This window comes from Vicugna pacos, chromosome 5, assembly GCF_048564905.1.
Source record: "Vicugna pacos chromosome 5, VicPac4, whole genome shotgun sequence".
Lineage (NCBI taxonomy): Eukaryota > Metazoa > Chordata > Mammalia > Artiodactyla > Camelidae > Vicugna > Vicugna pacos.
The window spans coordinates 42,922,069-42,934,727 of record NC_132991.1 but is presented as its reverse complement, the minus strand read 5'-3'; the positions used below and the strand labels follow the sequence as shown (position 1 = coordinate 42,934,727).

At 36.3% G+C, this 12,659-nt stretch overlaps 2 protein-coding genes and 1 pseudogene across 5 annotated transcripts in view; 1 reads left to right on the top strand and 2 right to left on the bottom strand.

Annotated features, from left to right (window-relative positions):
* Nucleotides 1-8,834, bottom strand: part of PPIG (peptidylprolyl isomerase G) — a 37,356-nt gene extending 28,522 nt beyond the window's left edge. The window contains exon 1 of one of the 4 annotated variants that reach the window (XM_015247718.3): nucleotides 8,681-8,834. The gene's annotated coding sequence lies outside the window, so the exon portion shown is untranslated. Of the gene's footprint in view, nucleotides 1-8,265; nucleotides 8,367-8,545 lie in introns of those variants that run through there. The other 3 variants (XM_031678384.2, XM_031678382.2, XM_031678383.2) reach the window with 3 other exon arrangements.
* A 73-nt stretch (nucleotides 8,835-8,907) lies between these two features.
* Nucleotides 8,908-12,659, top strand: part of FASTKD1 (FAST kinase domains 1) — a 45,700-nt gene continuing 41,948 nt past the window's right edge. The window contains exon 1 of the mRNA XM_072961122.1: nucleotides 8,908-9,090. The gene's annotated coding sequence lies outside the window, so the exon portion shown is untranslated. The remainder of the gene's footprint in view (nucleotides 9,091-12,659) is intronic.
* LOC102540666 (large ribosomal subunit protein eL29 pseudogene) lies at nucleotides 9,845-10,876 on the bottom strand (annotated as a pseudogene).

Below are 12,659 nucleotides of genomic sequence, written 5' to 3'. Positions count from 1 at the left end.
ATTCTTTTCCATTATGGTTTATTACAGGATATTGAATATAGTCCCCTATGCTATATAGTAGGATCTTGTTGTTTCTCTATTTTATATGTAATAGTTTGTGTCCGCTAATCCCAAACTCCTAATTTGTCCCTCCTCCACCTCCTTTCCCCTTTGGTAACCATAAGTTTGTTTGCTATGTCTATAAGTCTATTTCTGCTTTGTAAATAGGTTCATTTGTATCATATTTTAGTACACATATAAGTAGTATCATATGGTATTTGACTTTCTCTTTCTGACTTGCTTCACTTAGTGTGATAATTTCTAGATTCATCCATGTAGCTGCAAATGGCATTACTTCATTCTTTTTATGGTTGAGTAGTATTCCATACAACTCACTGATTCTATTCACATTTTCCCAGTTTTACTTGTACTCATTTATGTGTATTTATTTAGTTCTACACAATTTTATCAAACATATAGATTCATATACCTATCATGATTCCTTAACAATTTTACACATTCCACAAACCACAAGTTACAATACTCAACAACAGATACATGGAAAACTGCCAAATTACCAATTAATCTGCCCAAATCACCAACAATTTGAAAAATACAACCTCTATGTATTTATTCATTACTGCACGTAAAAGGGGGAGAAAATACCATTTTCTCACTTCCTCCACTTTTTATTTCTAAAAGATACAATATATAGTAAAAATTTGTTTCACATGAAACAAAGCAAAAAGACACCTTTCAATCCTCCAGGGGACTACAAACATAGACTTCTTGAAAACAATAAAACAAACAAAAAACTTAGCAATTTTAGTATCTTACCAAGTTTGTGTCATTAACTTTTTATTTGTATAGAATTTCAATTCACATATCTGAAATTGAGAATATACTGAATTCATAAATTTGAGGAAACTATTCTATCTTCAAGAAAAATATTAAATTACTACTTAGTACCTCATTATCCTTTATCTTCTAAGTAACTTTTGCAGGCCTTCTGAAATTCTCTACTTTTGGGGGTAGAATAAGTTTAATTAATTATTTATTTTACTCCCCAAAAAACCTCTAAAGCTATTTGCTTAGTCATAATATCCCAGGCAGAGATTTCTATTCTTACAAAATGAGAATAGTATAGATAGTATTGCCAAAACATACCAAATTGTTTTTGATTACAGTTAATTTCCTATTTACTGTGTTCTTGAAAACAAACTCCAATTTTGAAAGCCAGGTAAAAGTCATGAAAGCTCAGAAAATAATCTCTAATTATCCTTAACCTTTTAAACATAATCTTTTATGATTTTCCAACTTTTGTTAATTCTACGGCACATTGTAAACAATTCTATAGTTCTGGGACTTTGAAATCGCAATGAATACCACCACTAATTTTCGGAGTTAGGAGCCTAAGTGGGAGCTACTGGGATAGTGGTTTGTTCCGTTTTTTGATCCAATGCTGCTTACAAAGGGGAGTTTGCCTTGGGAAAATGTTGAGCTCCACTTAGAATCTGCATACTTTTTGGTATGTTATATACTTCAATAAGAAGTTTACTCATTAAAAATAATACATATGGGGGCATGGGTATAGCTCATGTGGTACAGTGCATCCTTAGCATGCATAAGGTCCTGGGTTCAATCCCCAATACTTACATATAAATAAATACATACATACATACACACAAAACTCTATTTCTCTACCCCTGATTCTCTCGAAACTTAGTAAACATCATTTGTCCAACTAGCTGCTACAGCTGAAGAAAACTTATTTTATTCAACTCAGTATGTCTAAAACATTATCTTAGCATATAATCAACATAAAATGTTATTGATGAGATATGTCACATTATTTTTTTGGTACTAAGTCTTCGAAATCGCGTGTTTATGCCACATTTCAAGCGCTCAATAACTTCACGTGGCTCATGGCTACTATACTGGACAGCATGACTCTAAATACTTTAGATCCTGTTGACCTTTACAACTTTATCTAACATTCTCCTCAACTCTGCTTCAGCTTTGTGTTCCTGCTGTTCTTCCAATAGCCACGGCCTGCTCCTTCAAGTCTTTTACATTTATTGTTCCCTCTGTGGAATGCTCTTACCCTAGATCTTCATGTGAGTTCATTCCCTCACTTTAAATTAAGTCATTGCTCTAGTACCACCTCCTCATGGAAACCATTCTTGACCAGTATATTCAAAGGTGCAGGCCCTACCCTCCAATACTTTATATCCCCTTACTCTACTTTACTTTTCTTACCAGCATTTATTGCTACTTGATATTTTATCATAAATTCAAGTTTTTATATCTATTCCTTTTACTAGAATATAAGCTCCATGAAATGAGAGACTTCTCCAGTTTTGGTCCCCTCTAATTCCCAGTGCCTCAAACAGTGCTTGGCTGTGGCAGGAAACCAACATTTAATAAGTGAACAAATATACATGAAAGGATAGGCATGTGGGAGAACTTTTTTGCAACATTGCAATAACAAGTAACTGAAAGGAAACTCCCAAAATGTCCCAAATTGAAAGAACATCTGAGTACATTACGGCATATATTTTCTATTTAATATTATACAACAGTTTTAAAACTCTGCATATAATATCCAAAACATCTGTTGAGTTGAAAAGAAAAAAAAAGCAAGTTGCATGTAAGTATCTTCAATACCCTAAAATAATACTGTTTCCACAAATAAAGAAAAAGGTCTTAAGAGATATATAATAAAATTCCAAACAATACTCTGCAGGGAGGAATAGGACTGGAAGTCAATGAGGTCTTTAGCTTTAACTATAAGGTTTGAATTTTGGCAACAAGAGTATGTTCATGTACTAGTTTCCCAATAAAAAAATAATAAAATTTAAAGATATATCTTCATAGCAAAATAAAATAGTAGGAAATACATGAAAATATTTAGAGCCTATCTCTAAGTGCAAGGGTCATAGGTGACTTTTATTTTATTTGTTTTTTGTTTTGTTTTTTTGGGGGGGAGGGTAATCAGGTTTTTATTTATTAATTTTTGGTGGAAGTACTGGGGATTGAAGCCAGGACCTTGTGCATGCTAGGCACACACTCAACCACTGAGCTATATCCTCCTCCCTGATTTTTATTTTTGTTTTTCTATTTTCCAAGTTTTCTATCACAAATTCACACCTGTAAAAGAAACTCTTCAAAAGAGCATTCAAGTCTTAAACAATGTATTTTTTAAGTGTTTCACTTTCACAATTACTATTGCTGCTTAACATTTCAGTCTAGGAGATCTGAGGAAATGATTTCTCTTCTCACAAAACTGTGTACTCCTTCAAATGGAAACTAGGAAAATACATGTGAATACAGGAAAATACACGTGAATATTTACCTAAACTCTGGATGTTAAATAGCTTTTCAGGTTCACTAATAATGAAATAAATAATGAAGATAAACAGTTTGGACTGCACGAAAAAATGTATTATTTCTATTTTTCAAAGGGAAATTAGTAAAAAAAACTTGGAAAAATATTTTCAACAAACATGAATGATTTGTTAATTTTCTTACTGTAAAACTCTGCCTAGGTCCACCCTACTCACTGCAGAACATGAAGCATCTTTGGTCCTGCCTATTCAATATCAGTCTATGTGACAATCCCCACACCCCTCACTATCACTCTACCCCATCTTTGAGAACCACTATCATAGGGTCCCTGTATCAAACAATTAAACAAACAAAGGCTACCCAAGGGAATAAAAAAATATACAACACCACAGAAAGTGAAACTGAAAATATAAACAGCACGAACAATTTTGCTAAGCAACTTGGCATTACAGAACAAGAATTCTGAATATATTCATAATCATTCTAACCTTAACACTTCAGTAATTCAAACTCTTGGAATGTCTCTAAGGGCAATCATTTAAATGAAATTTTCTTTTAGGCTTTATTTTTTAAAATAATAGTGAGTAATTAGAAACAACCTAAATGTCCAACACAACAGTTAAGTAAACTAGAAGACATATGATAGATTATTATGCTGTTTATGAAAATATACAATTTTTAATATAATATGGAAAATGTTAAGTGAAAAAAGATATCAATATTATATGGTTAAAATGATTTTAAGTATAAAAAATTCATATATACTGTCACGGTAGTGCTTTCTATAATAGTGGAAAAACCTAGTTATACAGTAACAGAAACTGGTGAAGTAAACACCCTCATGAAATGGATGGTATTTATCTAGCCATTGGAAATCATATTCTTACATGTTAAAACTACAGAGATAACATATTTCACCTGAGGAAAAATTTTAAAGTATTGACTTTGTCATACATTGTTGATGGGAACAAAGGGGTAAAACTGACAATCCTGTCAATTTGACAACATATATTATAAATGCATTAAATACCCCTTGACTCAATAACTTTATTCCTAGGAATTTTTAAAATATGTCCTACACATTTGCAAAATAAGGTATGTGCAAGGTCACTCAAGGCACCATTGTCTGTAGGCTGTAAACCTAAATGTCCACAGAAGAGACTGTATAAATCATATTACATCTGTATGTGTACAGGCTATAAAAAAGAATGAGGAAGCTGTTTATGTCCTGCTATCTCTGAGACATTTCAAGTTTTATAAAAAAGGTACAGAAATGTATATGGTATGATTTCTTTGCATATTTTTAAAATAACTTAAAAATGTGTTTACTTGTCTAATATAAAGGCATCTGGTGGGAGAGGAAATGGGTAGTTTCGGAAGATTTTTTACTATGTAACTTTCTATATCTTTTCAATTTTATGCCATAAGAATATGCCATTATTAAAAGCTATTTTAAAAATAAATAAAACTGAAAAAGAAAAATTATCAAAAACTTCTCATGGAAGAGAAGATATTCATAATATACTAGGTGAAGAAAAGCAAGTGAGCAAGCAGTATTGTCTGTAAAATCCCAATTTTACACATATCAAATGCACATTAAAAAAGATACAAAATGATTATCAGAGAAATGCAAATCAAAACTACAATGAGGTATCATCTCACACCAGTCTGAATGGCCATCATTCAAAAGTCCACAAACGATAAATGCTGAAGAGGGTGTGGAAAAAAGGGAATCCTTCTACATTGTTGGTGGGAACGTAGTTTGGTGCAGCCGTTATGGAAAACAGTATGGAGATACCTCAAAAGACTAGGAATAGACTTACCATATGAACCAGCAATCCCACTCCTGGGCATATATCCTTAATTCAAAAAGACACATGCACCCCAATGTTCATAGCAGCACAATTTACAATAGTCAAGACACGGAAACAATTTAAATGTCCACTGACAGATGATTGGATAAAGAAGATGTGGTATATATATACAAAAGAATACTGTTCAGCCATAAAAAAAAAGAATAAATTAATGTCTTTTGCAGCAACATGGATGGACCTGGAGATCATTCTAAGTGAAGTAAGCCAGAAAGAGAAAGAAAAATACCATATGGTATCACTTACATGATCTAAAAAAAAAAAGACACAAATGAACTTATTTACAAAACAGACTCACAGACATAGAAAACCAACTCATGGTTACCAGGGGTGGGAAAGGATAAACTGGGAGTTCGAGATTTACAGACACTAATATATATAAAATAGATAAACAACAATTTCATACTGTATAGCACAGGGAACTATATTCAATATCTTGTAGTAACTTATGGTGAAAAATAATATGAAAATGAAATGTCTGTTCATATATGACTGAAGCATTATGCTCCACACTAGAAACTGACACAACATTGTAAACTGACTATACTTCAATAAAAAAATATATAAAATAGATAGGAAATGAAATTACTGCAATAAAGAGAGGTATCTGTATCACCATGCTCAGTGCAGCATTATTTAAAATAGTCAAGACATGGAGACAACTTAAGTGCCCAACAACAGATAAATGAAAATGTGAGGTAAATATGTATGTGTGTGTATGTATATGTACACGAGACAGACAGACATACACACGTGCGAAAATAATGGGATACTATTTAGCCATTAAAAGAAAAAAGGAAACCCTGCCATTTGCAACAACATGGATGGACCTTGAGGACAATGAGCTACGTGAAGTAAGTCAGACAGAGAAATACTGTATGATCTTACTTATACGTATAATCTAAAAAATAAAAAATACATGCATACATATGCTCATACACACATAAACACCAAACTCATAGAAAAAGAGATCAGATTTGTGATTACCAGAGACAGGGGCTGGGGAGAGGAAATTGGATGAAGGTGGTCAAAAGGTATAAACCTCCAGTTTTAAGTACTAGCAATGTACAACATGATGACTATAGTTAACACTGCTGTATTATATATTTGAAAGTCGCTAAGAGAATAAATTTTAAAAGTTCTCATCACAAGGAAAAAAATTTTTAATATTCTTATAAATATTCAGCTAATATTCTTAATATTGTATCTGCAACTATCTAAGCTCTTATAATGATAAATTTATCCCATTGTCTCCAGAGATACACCAACACCATCCTAGCAACATGTTATTCAATCTAGTGATTCCTAAACAAAAAAGTAGAGACGTTAGAAGTTTTAAGTAAACAGCTAATCTGATCTAATCTGATTTTATAGACAGAACAAGAGGACTAGAGAGCTGAAGTGATTGACTCAACGTCACAAGCCTAAAAGCAAGAGTTTTCTGGTTAAGACTAGTTTGACTGTAGAAACTATCTTATTCACAAATATTCCAGATAATGGCTTATATAATTTTACTTCCCAGCATATGACCACAGTGCAATGGTTTAATTATGAATAAACCTTCAACTACAGTTTATGCATAATTAACAGTAGCTTAATATATAAAAAAGCAGGCTTTATGCAATTAAAAAAATCAATGAGTTAAGGAATCATTCATGTTTTTAAAATAACCGTTTTAATATCAGAAATTGATGCCTGTATTTTTAAGTGTGCACAGGTTGGTGAACATTTTAAGCTACCACTCAAACTAAAACAAAGTGCAAAAGATTTCCTGTCTGGCACTAAAAGTACAAAGTCCCAGTTAAAGCAGTTTTCTCTTGAGGATAACCCTGCCTGTAGCAAATTTCAAAATGCAAGATTTGCCCTGCAGAAATAAAAATACACTGAGTTCTTTCGGAGACCATATATGCATTAAACCAGGTCGAAACCATTGACACTTAAATGAAATGAAAATTGAAGCTTGGTGCTAAAAATAAAGTAAAAAAAAAAAAAAGTGCAATACCACTATGTAGCAGATTTGTAATAAACAGTTCAAATCAGTTCCTTAAATTATGTATGGATCCTTACCACATATAACAAGTAAAGACACTTTAGTACATAGATAATACATTTTAATTCTTTTGAAATATCCTATAAGTAAAACAATTAGGGAGAACATTAACATGTATTTCTTAGGGAGAATATTAACATATATTTCTTAAAACAGCAACACTGAATAACTGTAGATGGTGGCTGATAACTAACAGAACTAGTCCATGCTACTATGAATGGCTACCCATTTTCCTTTACATAGACAATGGACGCTGCCTGACAGGAAATCTGACTTAAAATATGCAAAATATCAAAAGGACAGAGACTTTACTTAGTGGCCACCGATATTGCAAGACCACAAGTAACAAGCACCAAAACCGAAAGGTCTTTGATAAATCCAAATATATGTAACGTATGCTCTTCACTTCACTCACATACTTTTCTGTTTTTCTGGCTTTAGCTACTGAAAATTAACGTACCCCCTAATTTTCAAAACATTTAATTGTTCCTCGGACGTATTTGCAAAAACCTGGTCCTGCATACAGTATTGTTGCGGGAATAAATTAACAGCAATGCACAAAATGGTGCTTTTATAACATTTCCAAAACGACTGGGAATCCTCCAATCCCTCAGACCTCGACTCAGCACCTTGAAAGACTACAGATGAGCCAAATTCGCACACTTCCCCCAAGGCATATGGAGCCATCACCTTCCTCCTAAAGAGTAATTATCTCCTCCTAAAAGGCCTGCGCTGCTCACAGCTCCCAGGAAACGTGGGAGAGCTTGGAGACAGCTCTGGGATGAGAAGAGAAGAGCATGGATTTAAGTTTTAAGAGAATACTTAACTAAGTGGCCTGTGCCATTTCACCACGTACGACAGCCACTATGAGAGGAAAAGGTCGGAGTAGGAGGAAAGCCTGTCTTCAGTCTAGTCTCAACCCCTGTGATCCAGGCTCCTCGATTGCCGCTCTCCAACCCTAATCTGACAGGACGTCAAGTTAATGCCTCCCGCTTCCTTACGCATCCTCCCACCTACCCCGCATTGGTGCTTTGTCTTACGATTTTGAAGCATCAAAAACCACCCTGGCTCCCTTAGAGTTCAGGCCGCTGTCGCTGCCGCCATATTACAGCTTGTGCGGCAAAATGCGTCAGGGAGGGAGGTGTGCGCCCGAGTGGAGGGGGCGGGGGCTGGCAGGGGGAGGGACGTTTCCCAGGCCCTGGAGGCACGGCTGGAACCCTTCTCCAGCCGCCAACAGCTAGCAAAGCCAGTGCCACCGTCCTTGGGGGCCCCGTCAGGGAACGGGTAGCCTAGATACCTCGAAGGGAAAGCGGCTAAGTCGGCCGGGCCTATCGCGCCGACTCCGCCCCTCTCCTCGGGCCCTTCCCGCTCTCGTAGCCGGGGACTGCTGCAAAGGACGCCACCGAAACAACACGGGCTTCGCGCCACCTACTTGCACCAGTACAGCCTCCTCTTCCTGCGGTCCGGTCCTTTAAAGCGCTTCAAATCTACCGCCGCCAGAAAAGGCGCTAAAGCCCACTAACCGCCTCCCTCCCCCCACCACCCTGTCCCGGCGTGGAGGGAAAGCGTCGCGCCGGAAGTACGTCACGAGTCGGCGGACAGCAGCTTTTGGTGATCCGTTCCTTGCGTCATCTCCTCACCCTCCCCGGAGTTCTAGAATTGTGGTGCCTGTTAAGTTACTAGTTTATAGGTAGCTTAATACTTTATGTGTGAGTTGGTTGGAAAAGTTTGTAACCGTCAGAATGCCCTGTGTTCGTGAAAAGAAGTGCTGAATTTAATAAGTATTTATTGATCCTCTTTCCGGGTGTTGGGAAGGGGACCCTACCTTCAAGGAGCTTCCAGGTCAGTTTACAGTTAATGCTGTGAGTTTTTAAAACTCTACAAGTTTTAAAAAACGAATGAACAAAGTGCTATTTTAGGAAAGGAGGGAATTACAAAGTATATTGACGCTCTTTGTTGTCGTTTTTCTTAGAGCAACCCCATGATACAGGTTATTATCCTTATTTTTACAAATAAACACATTGAGGCTCAGAAGATAAGTGCCTTCCTCCTAAAGACACTGTTCCTAAATACCAAGCAAGCCTTTGACTCTAAATCCAGTGATCTCTGGGGAAAGTAAGACGTATACTGTTATTTAATTATTTTAAGAGGTTAAGAGTCCCTACATTATGTTAGAATTCATTCTCCCTGCTATTTGGAGGGAGGGGCGTAGGCGACAATCGTTGTGGGGATATGGGATGAGGTGTGGTTTAAAGGAACCAGCTATGGGGACTTAGACCGTATTATCGGATTAAAAGAACGTAAGCTACAATCATTGAAAGTTTTCACCTATGTGCCTTAGGTAAATTAGTAATTATCAACAACTGGGCATGTGGTACTTAAGGGTCTTGACCAGTTTTACAGAGCTGTAAAAGTGAGAGGACAATCCCTGACTTTTAAGCCATTGCATTTATTGAAGGGAGCAGCCGCATACTTCAAACAGTTCGGAGGTTGTATGGTTTTACACTTTGCAGTGAGAAGAGCAATTCTGCAATACTTAAAAAAACCTGATTTATATTAAGCGCTATATTAAGATAGATTTCTTTGAGCATTTTTTTTTTGACTGACAGATCTTGCCTCAGGTTTATTTGTACAAACAGCACAGGTAGACATGAGCCCCATGCAGACAGCTGCCCAGGGGTCACACTAGTCCTTATATCCTCACATCAATAGATGAAGCCTCTACTCTGGAGCCTTTGTGGGGGCCTGGGCACATTTGGGAGACTGAACTGGAGCCGGAGCTGCAGCTGCAGCCTTGGTCTGAGCCTTGTCCTTGGCCTTTGGCCGACAGAGCCTGAGACTTGGCAGTGCAGGCACGAGCACGTTTCCCGAGCTTGGGGTGAGCAATGTAGGCAAGTTGACTGAGCTTGCGGCTGCTGCCCTTTGGAATCTTGGGCTTGACCTCCTTGGGCTTTAGGAGAGCCTTGATAGCCTCAGCACGTGCACTCATGGCCTAGGTATTGTTGGCCTGCATCTTCTTCAGGCCCTTCTTGTTGTGCTTCTTGGCAAAGCGCATGTTCCTCAGGAACTTGGGGTCTACTCCCTTAAGAGATTCGTATAGTTGTGATTGGGGTTTTTTGATGCCGTTTCTGTGCCATTTTCGGGACTGGTTGTGTGTGGTGTGGTTCTTCGACTTGGCCATGCCTGTACTGGAGCCGGGAGATCCCGAATCGCCTGGGACCAGAAGAGAGAGTGAGCATTGTTTTGTTTGATTTTTTGTCCTTCAGCTTCTTTTAGAATGTATTTTTATTTAGCTATGGTTTACAGATTCATTTCTTAGATTTCTGCCCTACTATGTAAGTGACATTGGTATGGCATTGATGCATTCTCCCTCTTTCTCACACATTCAGCCAGAGACATTTTTGAGGATATATTACAGATCATTATACCATAATTAAGATTTTGAGGTGTATAAAGGTAACATTACTAATCTTGTTCTAGGGTATACTATCTTCCTAGAGAAACAGACTTATATCTGAAGTGACTGGAGAATTATTGAATAGTAAAATATTAATAAGTACTTATATATACACATGTATACATACAATACACATGGTCAGATTTTAGGAGATTGTTGAAAGAAGTTTTTTTTTCTTTACTTTTTTCTTGGAAGACTTTTTGAAGCAGCATTACAAATGTCAATTCAAGGACTGGTGGCTGGTGCTAAGCCATGACAAAGTTTTCACCGCTCTTAAGAAGAACTGTTTTGTTTTAATTAAGTTTGTCACCCTTTCTTAATGTTATAGTATACTTTAATGAAATGATTGTTATAGAATGTAGAATGTAGTAGTTGTTTTCTTTCTCTGGATGCCCTAGTTGGACAAATGAAGCATTGGCATGATTTGTTGGGTTCCAAATATGTTGAAGGTTCATTGGTCTGTGAAACCCCAAACTTTCACAGACCAAATAGAGTTGATATGGTGTATTGTTCCAAGAAGGACGCTGTTGCAAGTAAAAGGAAGTATTGTTACCTCCTGGCTGAAAGAACAAAGGATTTATTTCTCTCTTATATAATAGATCTGAGGTGAGTGGGCCAGATCAAAGGGCAGCTCTGCTCCATATAGTCATTAGGAACTTGAGTTCCTTATATGTTATTCTGACATACTCCAGGGCCTTGACTTTGCATGATTAGAGTGTATTGCCTTGGGTTTCAGCTGACAGGAAACAGAAAGAAATATAATAATGTCCTAAGGCCTAAACAAGGAAGTAGCACATGTCACTTTGGCTCTAATTCCATCAATAAGAACTTAATCACAGGGCCAAACCCAATTAGAAAGTATGGAAAAATGTAATATTGGCATGTGTCCAGAAAAAAGAAGAAAAACTATTTTAATGGAAAATTAACAGTCTGGGCCACATATCCCATTGAAAGATAATTTTTTGCATAATTAGTTTGTTTCTACACTGTGAGCAGACACAAGATTTGCTGTGATGTTACTAGTGTTTTGAAATATATTTAGACTCTAGCACTCATAGGTGAACTGTTACTTAAAGTAACTTTAAAAAGAATTTTTTTTTAAGCGGAGGTATTGGGGATTGAACCCAGGACCTCGTGTATGCTAAGCACATGCACTACAACTGAGCTGTACCCTCCCTCCATAAGATCACTTTTAATAGATTTAAAGACCAAAAAATAGCTTTATAATCATCAAAGCAGGAGTTTTCAAGGGGTGACTTAAGTTAGCCCTTAATTTATTTTACATACCTTTTTTAAGGGTAGGATTTTTAAATTAAAGCTTAATATGTATTCATAAACTGTAAGTATATCTCCATACATTTAGTATATACATATATTTTTACTGAAGTATAGTCAGTTTACAATGTTGTGTCAATTTCTGGTGTACAGCACAGTGCTTCAGTCATATATGAACATACATACATTCGTTTTCATATTCTTTTTCACCATGTTACTACAAGATATTGAATGTAGTTCCCTGTGCTATACAATGTAAACTTGTTTATTTTATATATATTAGTATCTGCAAATCTCAAACTCCCAATTTATCCCTTCCCACCCCCTTCCCCCACTGTCTGTGAGTCTGTTTCTGTTTTGTAGATAAATTTGTTTGTCTTTTTCTTTAGATTCCACATATAAGTGGAATCATATGGTATTTTTCTTTTTCTTTTTGTCTTACTTCACTTAAAATGACAGTCTCCAGGTCCATCCATGTTGCTGCAAATGGCATTATTTTATTCTTTTTTATGGCTGAGTAGTATTCTATTGTATACATATACCATAGCCTCTTTTTCCAGTCATCTGTCGATGGACATTTAGGTTGTTTCCATGTCTTGGCTATTGTAAATAGTGCTGCTATGAACATTGGGGTGCATGTGTCTTTTTGAATTAAGGTTCCCTTTGGATGTATGCCCAG